The sequence below is a fragment of the Schistocerca serialis genome, chromosome 6 (genome assembly GCF_023864345.2).
Source record: "Schistocerca serialis cubense isolate TAMUIC-IGC-003099 chromosome 6, iqSchSeri2.2, whole genome shotgun sequence".
Classification (NCBI taxonomy): Eukaryota; Metazoa; Arthropoda; class Insecta; order Orthoptera; family Acrididae; genus Schistocerca; species Schistocerca serialis.
In genome coordinates, this window is record NC_064643.1 from 518,675,067 (window position 1) to 518,687,445 (window position 12,379).

Sequence of the window (12,379 nt, forward strand, 5' to 3'; positions counted from 1 at the left end):
ATCAGTAGTTAAAACATGGCACATTTCGCTACAGTCCGATTCATTTAACTATGGTGTCATTTGTGCTTAACAGAAGTTAGGGTAATGTATGTTCTGGCGCACTTTTGAAATCAAATTGATATGCAGATTAATTGAACTGTGACAGCTAATTGATGTGTCACTAAAACCTAATGCTCTACTAAGTGTTTATTATGTAACCCCTAAAAATGGTTCAAATGGTCTGAGCATTATGGAACTTAACATCTGAGGTCATGAATCCTTTAAAAATTAGACCTAGTTAAACCTAACTAACCTAAGGACATCACACACATCCATGCTCGAGACAGACCATAGCGGTCGCGCGGTTCCAGACTGAAGCGCCTAGAACCGCTCGGCCACAGCAGCTGGCATGTAACCCCTCCCCACCCCCTTAAGCTATTGTTATACTAATTGATTTATGACTCCCTGGGGATAATCCGTCCTACTGAGAAACCCCCACCTTATACCCCTTCCCCTCCTCCTCCCCCTCACCTCTGGGAAATCCCCAGCACCGCTCCTCTCTCCCTCCCTGATACAAGCACACTTCTGATATAAAATTAATTGACTAATTACTTAAATTGATAAAATAATTATCCCCTCTCGCTCTGGGAAATCCCCTGGTACTGCCCTGCACTCCTACACTTCCCCTCTTCCCCCCTCCATCCGCAAATTGGTAGGAAAAAGACTTGGACTGTGGTGAGCTGTTAGAGGAAGGACATAGGGTACTTTATTTTCTATATTTTGGGTATTACCCTGTTGCAAATTTGTGGGAAAGGTGACCCCTCTTCTCCCATCCCCACCCCTCCTCCCACCTGGAAAAATGGCGGTCTATGCTGATCTTTTGGACTGGAAGGTGCAACTATTACCTTACCTAGAACTATATGTCCTAATTATGTAATCATACTATTGCAGATAGGTGTAATATAAGTTATTTAACTGGTGAGAGACAACTATTTTAGCTATATTACAAACTAGCTACTTAAAGGTGTTTTTTAAGGAATTGTTCTCTTATAGATATAACAAGTTCAAAATCTTATTATTGGGAAATTGTTAACGTCATATCTTGCAATATCCTTTACATAGTGAAAATTTGCCAGCTATTTAAAAGAGTTTTTTTTAATTGTTGTCTTATGCCAAGTTAAAATCTTAATATTGGGACGTTGTTAACGTCATACCTCGCAATCTCCTTTTCATAAAGAAAATTTGTCAGCTATTCGAAATTGTTTTTGAAATTTTTTTTAAATGCCAGATTTAAAAATTTATTATTGAGAAAGCCTTTTAAAATAAAAGGTAACCTTAGCAGTGTGTGTTATTTCGTCAACACCTCCTGGCCACTACTTTCACGACAACGTTTTTGGAATAACATGTGTACTTGAGTCGTTGTTTGTGAACCGCCCTAATTGACGGTTCATCCACCCCTTCCAGAAAAAAGTGGGACGAAAATCGATCAAGCTTTGCCGCGCTAGTGGACTGGAAAGATCACACGACAGGAAATCCAACTACATTTCAGAAGGTATAGTAATACACATATCAAAAAAAGTTTTGCTTCACACCATTTCCCAGACCTCCTGAAGTTAGACGTTGACTGTGGATATTGTGTCACAGAACACAGTCTCTTTAACTGTTCAGAGACGTCACTAAACCCCCCATAAAGATCTAAACAACCATGCATGAGCGGCGCCTATTAGACGGAGGGTGTCCGACAGCCGATCAGTTCCAGTGATTCCAGCCGAAAGGTGGTACATGGCTCGTGTTGTCTCTAGTTCAACCATGCCTAGACCGTCAATACCCGGATGGATCCCGTCCGCATTGTTACTTTCTGCCAGGAAGGGCTGTCAACAAGAGAAGTGTCCAGGCATCTCGGAGTTAACCAAAGCAGTTGTTCGTACATGGAGGAGATACAGAGAGACAGGAACTGTCGATGACATGCCTCGCTCAGGCCGCCCTAGTACTGCAGTAGATGGCCGCTACCTATGGATTATGGCTTGGAGGAACCCTGACAGCAACGCCACCATGTTGAATAATGCTTTTCGTGCAGCAACAGGACATCGTGTTACGACTCAAACTGTGCGCAATAGGCTGCATGATGCGCAACTCCACTACCGACGTCCATGGTGAGGTCCATCTTTGCAACCACGACACCATGCAGCGCGGTACAGATGTGTCCAACAACATGCCGAATCGACTGCTCCGGATTGGCATCACATTTTATTCACCAATGAGTGTCGCATATGCCTTCAACCAGACAGTCGTCGGAGACGTGTTTGGAGGCAACCCTGTCAGGCTGAACGTCTTACACACCGTCCAGCGAGTGCAGCGAGGTGGAGGTTCCCTGCTGTTTTGGGATGTCATTAAGTCGGGCCGACGTACGCCGCTGGTGGTCATAGAAGGCGCCGTAGCGGCTGTGCGATACGTAAATGCCATCCTGCGACCAATAGCGCCATCATATCGGCAGCATATTGGCAAGGCATCCGTCTTCATGGACGACAATTCGCGCCAACATCGTGCACATCTCGTGAATGACTTCCTTCAGGATAACGACATTTCTCGACTAGAATGGCCAGCATGTTCTCCAGACATGAATCCTATCGAAAATGCCTGGGATAGATTAAAAAGGGTTGTGTATGGACGACATGGCCCACCAACCACTCTGAGGCATCTACGCCGAATCGTCATTGAGGAGCGGGACAATCTGGACTAGCAGTGCCTTGATGAACATTCGATAGTACACCACGACGAGTACGGGCAAGAATCAATGCAAGAGGACGTTGTACTCGGTATTAGAGGTACCGGTGTCTACAGCAATCTGGAACACGACCACTGAAGTTCTCGCTGTATGGTGATACAATATGGAATGTGTGGAACTATGTTTCTGTTGATGTCTATTCCAATTTTCTGCACAGGTTCCGGAACTCTAGGAACCGAGGTGATATAAAATTATTTTTGATGTGTGTGTATCGCCTTTTTTTCCAACAACACAAGGAATGTCGTTATGAAATTCACGTCAACATAAAAAAGTCACTGGATTTAATCACACTGTTACAGAAAGTTTTAAACATATCTTTCAGCAAAAACCTTCCAATCACATCCGTGCATGATCCGCGCTGCACTACATGCAAGAGACCTCTGGCAACCATTTGATCCTGAGCACTTGATTGGGGGGGCGCCAATCGCCTGCAGAGGAAGGCGTGGTACTGGCTGTCGGCTTTTTTCGAGATTTGATATAGGACTCACTTTCTGTTTTGTTCTCAAACACATGCCTTCCACAACTGGTCAGTGAAAGCAGTGGTTCTATATCTTCACCCTGCTGTGCTGACACTGAATGATCAACTTTACAATACTACCAGCAGACAACGCTGGAAGAAGCAACCTCTCTATTCCTCCTCCCTCCAGTCCACTCCTTCCCTCCCTCCTCGCCCCTCCGGTTAGTTCCTGATGGAAAAATCGTCAGGTGGAAGCAACTCTGTGGTATTGATACCTGGGAAATTCGTCTGTAAACACTTGCTCTCTCTCTCTCTCCCTCTCTCTCTCTTTCCCCTCCCCATCCCTCCCTCCGTCTCAAGAGGTTACCTCCTGACAAACGAGGGTCTGATGTGAAATTTAAAAATGCTGAGCTGTGGATGTCTTGATACCTGGGAAATTCGCCTGTAAACACGTGCTCTCTCTCTCTCTCTCCTACCCATCCCTCCCTCCCTCTCAAGAGGTTACCTCCTGACAAACGAGGGTCTGATGTGAAATTTAAAAATACTGAGCTGTGGATGTCTTGCAAATAGTCCATTTGCGCTCCCCCCTCTCAGTCAGAATGATTGACTAATGAATTAAATTGATACACTCTGTTTGTGGGAGTTCTTCCTTGTTCAACCCTTCCTTGCTCAGCTCTCAATATCTTCATAGATCAAAGGTTCCGGAATGAAATTAACTACACTCGGCCATGGCATGTAGCAAACGATCAAATTTACTTAACCTGAGATACACGAGACAGCTGATAGAGGCTCCTGGCTGGGGGGCAAACGTAGACGCCGTGCGACGACGGAAGTGCGCCACAGCGGGAAGATACCACGCATCTTCTCTGGGCTCAGGAAATAGGAAAGTGTCGTCCGCTACCAGAACTACTCTGCGAACGTACATCACAAAGGAAACAGTAATCTGCCCAAATAAATCTACAAACGACAATATTTAAGGTGTAGGAAATATTAACGTACTGCGAAAGTGGCTGGACATACAAGTCATGAGCTTCACGCTCCTTAATATTGCATGAAAACTGGTGACGTGAACTACAACCATCTGCAAATCCGAATGCCAGAGCATACCCTCTTATCAGTTCATTGCCTTCAACACAGACTATATTGCAGTGTCAATTACATCAACTCAGTTTACAGCAGAAGGTATTCATACACTTTCAATGAATGTGATTTGGAACAGACAGATTCTAAACAGTTACACTCACAGGTGATCATCCACAGAATCACTCAGAGGCATAATGAACATGACGAGTCTAATCAACATTAACATAGACGTGGTCTTATGATAACAAGTACCAAGATCAATATTTAACTCCATTCAGGTGGGAAAGAGTCATGAATTCCATCATTCCAGGCACGGGTGTTATTGTCTCTAGCCGGTGTAGGTGATCTATAGGTACTGTAACGTTTAAGCCTCCAGAGTTGGCCCAGTGCTTTCTGACCAAGCTGCGTGAGGCGCTAGCTGCCCTTCCCGCAACTCGCCGCTATATATCCACCTAGGAAATCTTGGCTGCCACCAACTTAACAACCCGTGGCTTCACGAGCAATGAATAAAAATACTTAATATTACCCATTAGATAGTACCACAACAATCATAAAATGTTTAAGTAAACCGGTTATTTTATCCCTGTTATGAAACTATTAATTCAGCACAGAATCAAGTTCAAGATAAACTCATAGTATCAGAAACATAGTATAAAGCAAATTTTAGAATGTAACGTAGAATCTAGCTTTCATAATGCTGTACTACTATATTGCGGAAGCAAAGATAGACCGCAACCGTTAATGGAAAACCCACTCGCTAGAATTAATGGAAGCCTTAGTTGAGCTAGATTTACAGTGCTCACATTTCTCTTACAGGTGATTTAAAAACGAAGAAAATAATTTACTCTACATATTTCCATTTACTAATGAGCTGTATTCTGGAAGAACTGTACTTTCCGGCCGTATTTTCAGACCACAAAAGCGTATCTGGTATTAGTCCTAGACCATTCTGCACATCCCTTCAGAAATTAGATATTGTGACAGACGTTTCACAACATATTCATTAATTAATGCCCTTTGCCATAGAAAACCAATACTCTTTTCTGAAATGAGTTTGAAAAGTATAAATATAACTCCAGAAAAAAACAACCTCTCCAAAGAATTCAAAAGTTTAACCTTATTTGGTACACATGTATTGAACGACTTATGGATTATGCAATAGAACTCAATCCTGAATTAAAGAAATTTCTGTTACGTAGTTTCTTCTGTTTCATTTAATGTTTTAATTATTTATTTAATAAACGACACAACTGTATCATTTCTTAATGTTGAGTCATTTAATTATCTTACACATCATTGCTTCTTTCCAGATTCCAAATATTCTTTTTCATGAGGTCCATGAAATACACTTAATGTAATGTAAACTAAAATGTGTTCCATTTACTTTAGTGGCTTAGCTCGAATACAGTTGTAAAACACTCACGGAAACATTTGGTTTTACGTTCAAAATTGCTGGAAATATCAATTAACGACAGACTGCTATGTCTAATAAACTAAATATCAAATCTGTAGATAGACTAGTCTAATAATTACTTGTCTTAATAATGACGTATATTTATTATCTGAACTCCCATTTTAGGAAGAGCGTTAGATAAATGTTATAGCACGGCATTTGCGCAGAGAGAGCAGTGAGTAACTAGAGTACTTGTAGTCAGAGTAACGAGAATTTATTATCCCAACATGTATTGTTCCGACTTGCATGTCTGCAGGCTAACGCATAACTGCGTCCAATAAATAAGTTTGGGTTTTGTTCATGACTTAATGTGGTCACCACCTGTGAATTTTTATGGTGTATGCCAACACTCTAACAATTTGCAGTGATCATTGTTAACGGCGTATATAAGCTACCCTTCTGTTCGCCACAGTACAGTAACTGTGGTCTCATTTGCTCGTATTTAACTGGCCCACGCAAAGGGAGCGCAAACGTATGCAGTAACAGCGCTCTTATAAAGGTCGTGCTGGTGTTTGCTGTCGACATAATCGACTCTGAGAAAAAAAGTCCAGCTGAACATAGAGATTCTGAATCACCTCCCGGGAATCACATTTAAACTCACATTACTGATTCAGCCATAGATTCTATCGCGTTATACGGAGTTCCACTCATCTTAGAGACAATAATGTACTTTTTTGTTTTAAGTTAGGAGACTCTGCTGAACATCAGTGAGACAACGCGACGGGGAAAGCTTTTTATACGACGATCAAGCAATGTCGGTTATATTCAACTTCGGCGATATGTAACAATATTTATGTATTTAAGTTGCCACATTTCTTTAATTTCGCATTGTACGTTGTCCATATAGAATAATAAGGCAGCAAATACGTGATATATAGCAATATGCATTTCAGTAACTCTCACACAATGACACTATGATCGTCATTTCGACAAAACGTATTTTAATTGAAGCTCCTCGCCTTTACCAAACAGACGTTTAAAATGTTACTCTGATAGATTAATGGAAAATAAGAATCCAGCATATGTCTGTTTCTGCATGTATCATATAAAAGTTTCTGTAAGGACGTGTTTTTGGTTTCTTTCACTGTGATAAGTCCACTGGAAGGGGAGTAATGATTGTTTGAGGTTGACGTGAGAAACCCAGTTTGCATTTGATGAGAAAAGATAGAATTTTACATAAACACTTGTGACTGAAACGTATCAGATGAGTTAAAATTACTGCGATATAAAACGTAACATTGAATTATGCATAAATTCGTAAATATTGCAGAGTAACAAAATAAGACTAGTTTTCGAATCAACACGAAAATCCTTTTAAGATGTGACACCTTACATATCAACTCTCAGTCGTTATAAACTAGATACAAATTTAATTCGTTCTATTTCACGAAGATGACGCATACAGTTGTGAAAATAATAGTGGGCTCGACTACAGGTGCTACCGCATTAATGTACATCCAGGCAAATTCAGTATGCGAACTATGAACTATATTAATACAAATATAAATTAAAATCGCGCTAACCTTCAGGCAACTTATTTCTAATGTTAAGCCTGTGTTTGTACTTAATTTTGTGACATCAGATCTCTTAATCTGGTGGGGAAAGTTATGTCTTTAAATAGATCTGAGAGAGATGCCAAATGGCAGTTCGAAATCAACTGACGTTGTGATACGTCATGTATAACACAAAACTACTAATATCTGTGAATGCTATCAAACTGTTGGATGCACCTATGCGTAAACATGTCGAATGTTAGTTGTTAGTGTGAGTGTATTTTGTAAATATTTTCTGAAATAAATACTTTCAATGGAGAAACGGATTTACTTATCAGTATTTGTATGCCACGTAGCTATAAAAATCTAACAGCAGAAGTGAACTCCACGACTAGAAACCTGAAATTGACTTCAGTCATTAAAGTTCATAACATGCCATTTATGAAATCCACAAGCGTATTGGTGGCAAGACTGCATGGGAGCTAAGAGTTTGCTTTTAGTGATTCCAGGCGTAGGTAACATCTCAACCGCTACATAAAAAAAAACAGTGTGATATATTTTTAGGTCCCCCATACATGAGAGGCATTTGTCCGAGAAACGTGCCGGTATTGAGACTGAAGCAAAACGACGTATCTGCTGCGACCATTACAATATACCTGAGTGTTTACAGACTTCAGACTGAGAGTGCAATAAGAGACACTTAACCCATAGGTCCATGGATTGCAACAACGCACCGGTATGTGAAAATACGACCTCTTGATTTGGCTAAGAAGGAAAACTAGAAAGGACTAGACCAATGAGGATTTGACACAGTTCATTCACTAGTACAAAATACAGATTTATTTTGCGCAGGCTGGATTACATTAACCCCATTAAGAATTTCATTAAGTACCAATTAATTTGAAAACCGAGCAATAAACAGGTATGGCAGAAAATGTCAATTATCACTAGCACGCAATTTCTGTTTGCCAGACTAATGATACAAATTCAATTCAAATTTATGTAGCCAAAAAAATTACCAAAACTTCATGAGCAAACGGCACCAATAAAAAATTTAATAAAACTGAACCGGCAACATAAAAGGCCACTGCCTGAAAATTATTACACTAAACTACAAAGTGATCGGAGTAAAACAAAAGATTTTAAAAAAATGGTTCAAATGGCTCTGAGCACTATGGGACTTAACTTCTAAGGTCATCAGTCCCCTAGAACTTAGAACTACTTAAACCTAACTAACCTAAGGAGATCACACACATCCATGTCCTAGGCAGGATTCAAACCTGCTACCGTAACGGTCACGCGGTTCCAGACTGAAACGCCTAGAACCGCTCGGACACAACGGCCGGCAAGAATTTAAAACCACATGAAACATGCAAGGTAGCAAGGCTTACAGGGTTTCACAATAATACTCAGATAATTAAAATTTACATTAAATAAGAATGACCGTTGACATGTCAACCACTAGTAATATGTTTAAATAACTTACAGACGCAATAAAGTTACAAAAAGGTATTCTCTTTTAATTATCAAATAGAATGACTCAGAATGGCTCTACAATTTCAATTTAGCTTTAAAACAGCGGCATTAGAGGCTACAGCTCCGCTTGGAACAAATAGCACTGTAATGGACAGCGCGAGCTTTCGTTGCCCAACGCTTGTGCATCGAATCGCATATACAGGCAACTGTGTAAGCCAACTGGGCCCAGAAGTGGGTCTAACAAGGATCGGTAAACAGCACTGATGGCAGAGCACAAGCGGTCTTAACAAATTCCCTGCAGCACAGATAAGTTCAAATAAGTGCATGCTCAAATCACAGCCATGATTATAATAAATAAAGACTACACTCCCAATAGTCAATGCAGTTTTTTAAGGAGCAATAATCTAAATTTAAAGGTCTCCTAAGAAGTTAGCAGAATATTTAAGACACCACTTACAGATGGTTTAAGGAAATTTCGGAATTAAATAGTTATAGCAAATCCTGCTTGAACAAATGATTAAGCCAATTTTGAGCCAACTGCCTCCAATTCTATGACTCCTAGGCACCACACAGCCCATGCCAAGCTCAGAACGAACAATGTGTTCTAAAACAAACTAAAACTTATAAACCACCTAATAAAACATACAGACGATATACAAGGCATGAAGGCCGGCCGGAGTGGCCGAGCGGTTAAAGGCGCTTCAGTCTGGAACCGCAGACGGTCGCAGGTTCGAATCCTGCCTCGGGCATGGATGTGTGTGATGTCCTTAGGTTAGTTAGGTTTAAGTAGTTCTAAGTTCTAGGGGACTTATGACCACAGCAGTTGAGTCCCATAGTGCTCAGAGCCATTTGAACCATTTGAACCAAGGCATGAAACAGAATAAACAGTACACCAGCCTCGATGAATAAGCCATAACGGAGCCAAGCCCAGAAAGATGGTTAATGGCAAATACAAATTGAGCACAGCATTTATCCAAAATATTCAAATTAAACACGAATCACGCTGTTCTTAACACTGACCCCGATAGCGTTTGGTGCTACGCGGAAGTCCACTTTTACGTCTGGAGTAGACTGTCAGCAATAATGTTAAGGATAGATCCAATACCGTGCGCCAGAACTAATATCAGCCCCAAGGAAGGCGAGAATTAATAACATGCAGGTAGAAGCACTTAAACTTACATAAATACTACGCTGCCAATGAATTTCACAACAAACTTCCTTGTAGAGGCAGGCGCTAATATCAACCCAAATTTAAGGCGCCACATCAAAATTCACAGATAGAACTTTCTAACATATAAATTCTTGCTCATAAATTTCAGCCTCCAAATTCCATGGAGACGCGGTCTTCAGTAGCCACAAGCAGAACCGGAGCACATATAAATTCAGATAAACACGCCTATGACAACTGGGCAATATGACCCCTTCACATACTTCCCAGTTTACGCCAACACAGAGACAGAGGTAGTTGCTCCACTGACACTCTTCTCGTGGTGCTGTCATATTGCCCTTGCGGACCCAGAAAGCCAGCCCTCCAGGCCACGTCAGAGAGAGCTGCGCTCGATGGGAAACGTCTTAGAGCCAAAGACAACAGCGTATCGATATCTATATAGTACGACACGCCGCCACGGCACAGTATTTACTGCGACCATTATGGCTCTCAGTGGTTAAAGACTTCAGATGCAGAGTGCAGTAAGAGACTTCCTGTGATACCCGCTGAAACCTTCCAAATTGGCATTATGAACTTTACGATTGCGTAACGTACGATCTTCGACCGCTTGCGTTACTGTAATAACATTGGTTTTGGAGACATTAGGCTTTGGCGGCACTGGCAAATTAGTCATCTTCGTATATTTGTGCAGATAAGGGACGAATGGAATGGAACTGAGGATGTAGATAATCGAAACAGACAAGTGAGAAATCAAAATGTTGTAATTATCGGGACGGCTTCACTGCGACATACTGTACGGGAACAGAGGCAGTCAATGACAGTCATACACAGTAATACACAAAATAGCTATTTTAGAGTACTTTTCTGCTGTGAATGTAACCAGACGTGGACAACAGGACTCAAACGAATGACAGCTAACGAGGAGTCAAAGGCCTGCGTAGAATTGTTAAGTGTCTCGTGCAATCTGATACGGATTTATTTACTTGTAAACACGCTGATGCGAATAGCTTGCAACAGGAACGCAAATAAACTATTCAGTAAAAAAGATATTGGCAGAGAGCACGTGCCTGGAAGAGGGAGAAAAAATTCGCAGACCTACTGATACGTGACAAAATCGGTTGTCTCTAGGATGTTATTCCTTTTCTGTACGGTGACCCAATATACACAGGGCATCGCAAAAAATCACCGACAGCGGTTAGTATATTATGCGGGAAGGCAAACTGATCGGTTTGCAAGAAGAAACCCGTACCCGGAAACGCACAGTCTGGGCGCTGGAGAGCGTCAATGTCTGAGTACAAGCCGTTGTGACGGTTTATTCTGATTCTCGTCTTCGTGTCTGGATACCGAAGGTATACAAAGCTTTAGCCAACTGTGTACTGCAGATGGACGACTTGAGGTTAATAACATTCCTGCGCATGCGCTACATTCCTCCACAAAGCCCTTTCGCTCCTCCTGCCGAGGACATTGTGTGGTCGTGCAGTAACGTTGTTGACAGCAGTGCCACATGTGCCAATATACAGCTGCAGAAATGACCGATATGGTGCTTGCATACGGCAGACCAGACTGAAGTGAGAGACCTTTGCAAGGCTGTAGGAGGAACGTTTCCCAAACAGACGTTCCAACTTCGCTGCCACCGAGACACGCCTCAGAGAAGCCGGAAAGTTGCACGTAGGTATTTTCTGCGTCAGGTATGTCCACTGCTAAGTAAAGTGCTTGGTAGTTGCGAATATTATCTCTAGTATACTGTTTGTCGCCGGCCGGGGCGGCCGTGCGGTTCTAGGCGCTACAGTCTGGAACCGCGTGAGCGCTACGGTCGGAGATTCGAATCCTGCCTCGGGCATGGATGTGTGTGATGTCCTTAGGTTAGTTAGGTTTAAGTAGTTCCAAGTTCCGGGGGACTGATTACCTTAGAAGTTAAGTCCCATAGTGCTCAGAGCCATTTGAACCATTTGAACTGTTTGTCCTCTGGTGGGTGCCGAAACGTGATGTGCGTCGTCCACGCTCGGCTCGAACACTACAGTTGGAGGAGGATGTGCCGACAATGTCCGAAGAGGACCCAGCCACAGCAACAGGTAGGTGGCACAGACGATGCACACTGGTTAAAGAGCCGTGGGCGTGTTGTCCATAAACGCCAGCTCCTTCCATACCATCTGTGCAAAATCCAGTCATTACAGAAGGAGGGGCCCCCACGAGGGATAAAATTTGCACAGCAGTATTTACAACAGTGCATACTCAATCCACAATCCCCTAGTTTAGTGCTATTTACGGATGAATGCACGTGTACTGGAGACAGCATACTAAACTTGCAGAACGTCCATGTTTGGGTGGACGAAAATCCGTGTGCGCAGGTGAAGCAAAATCATTAACACAGGGTCGGTATTGACATCTGGGACAGGAAAAATGGTGATCATATCATTAGGCCGTATTTACAGCCAAACAGACCAACAGGACCGATCTACCTCATCTTTATTAGAGATGTGTTGTC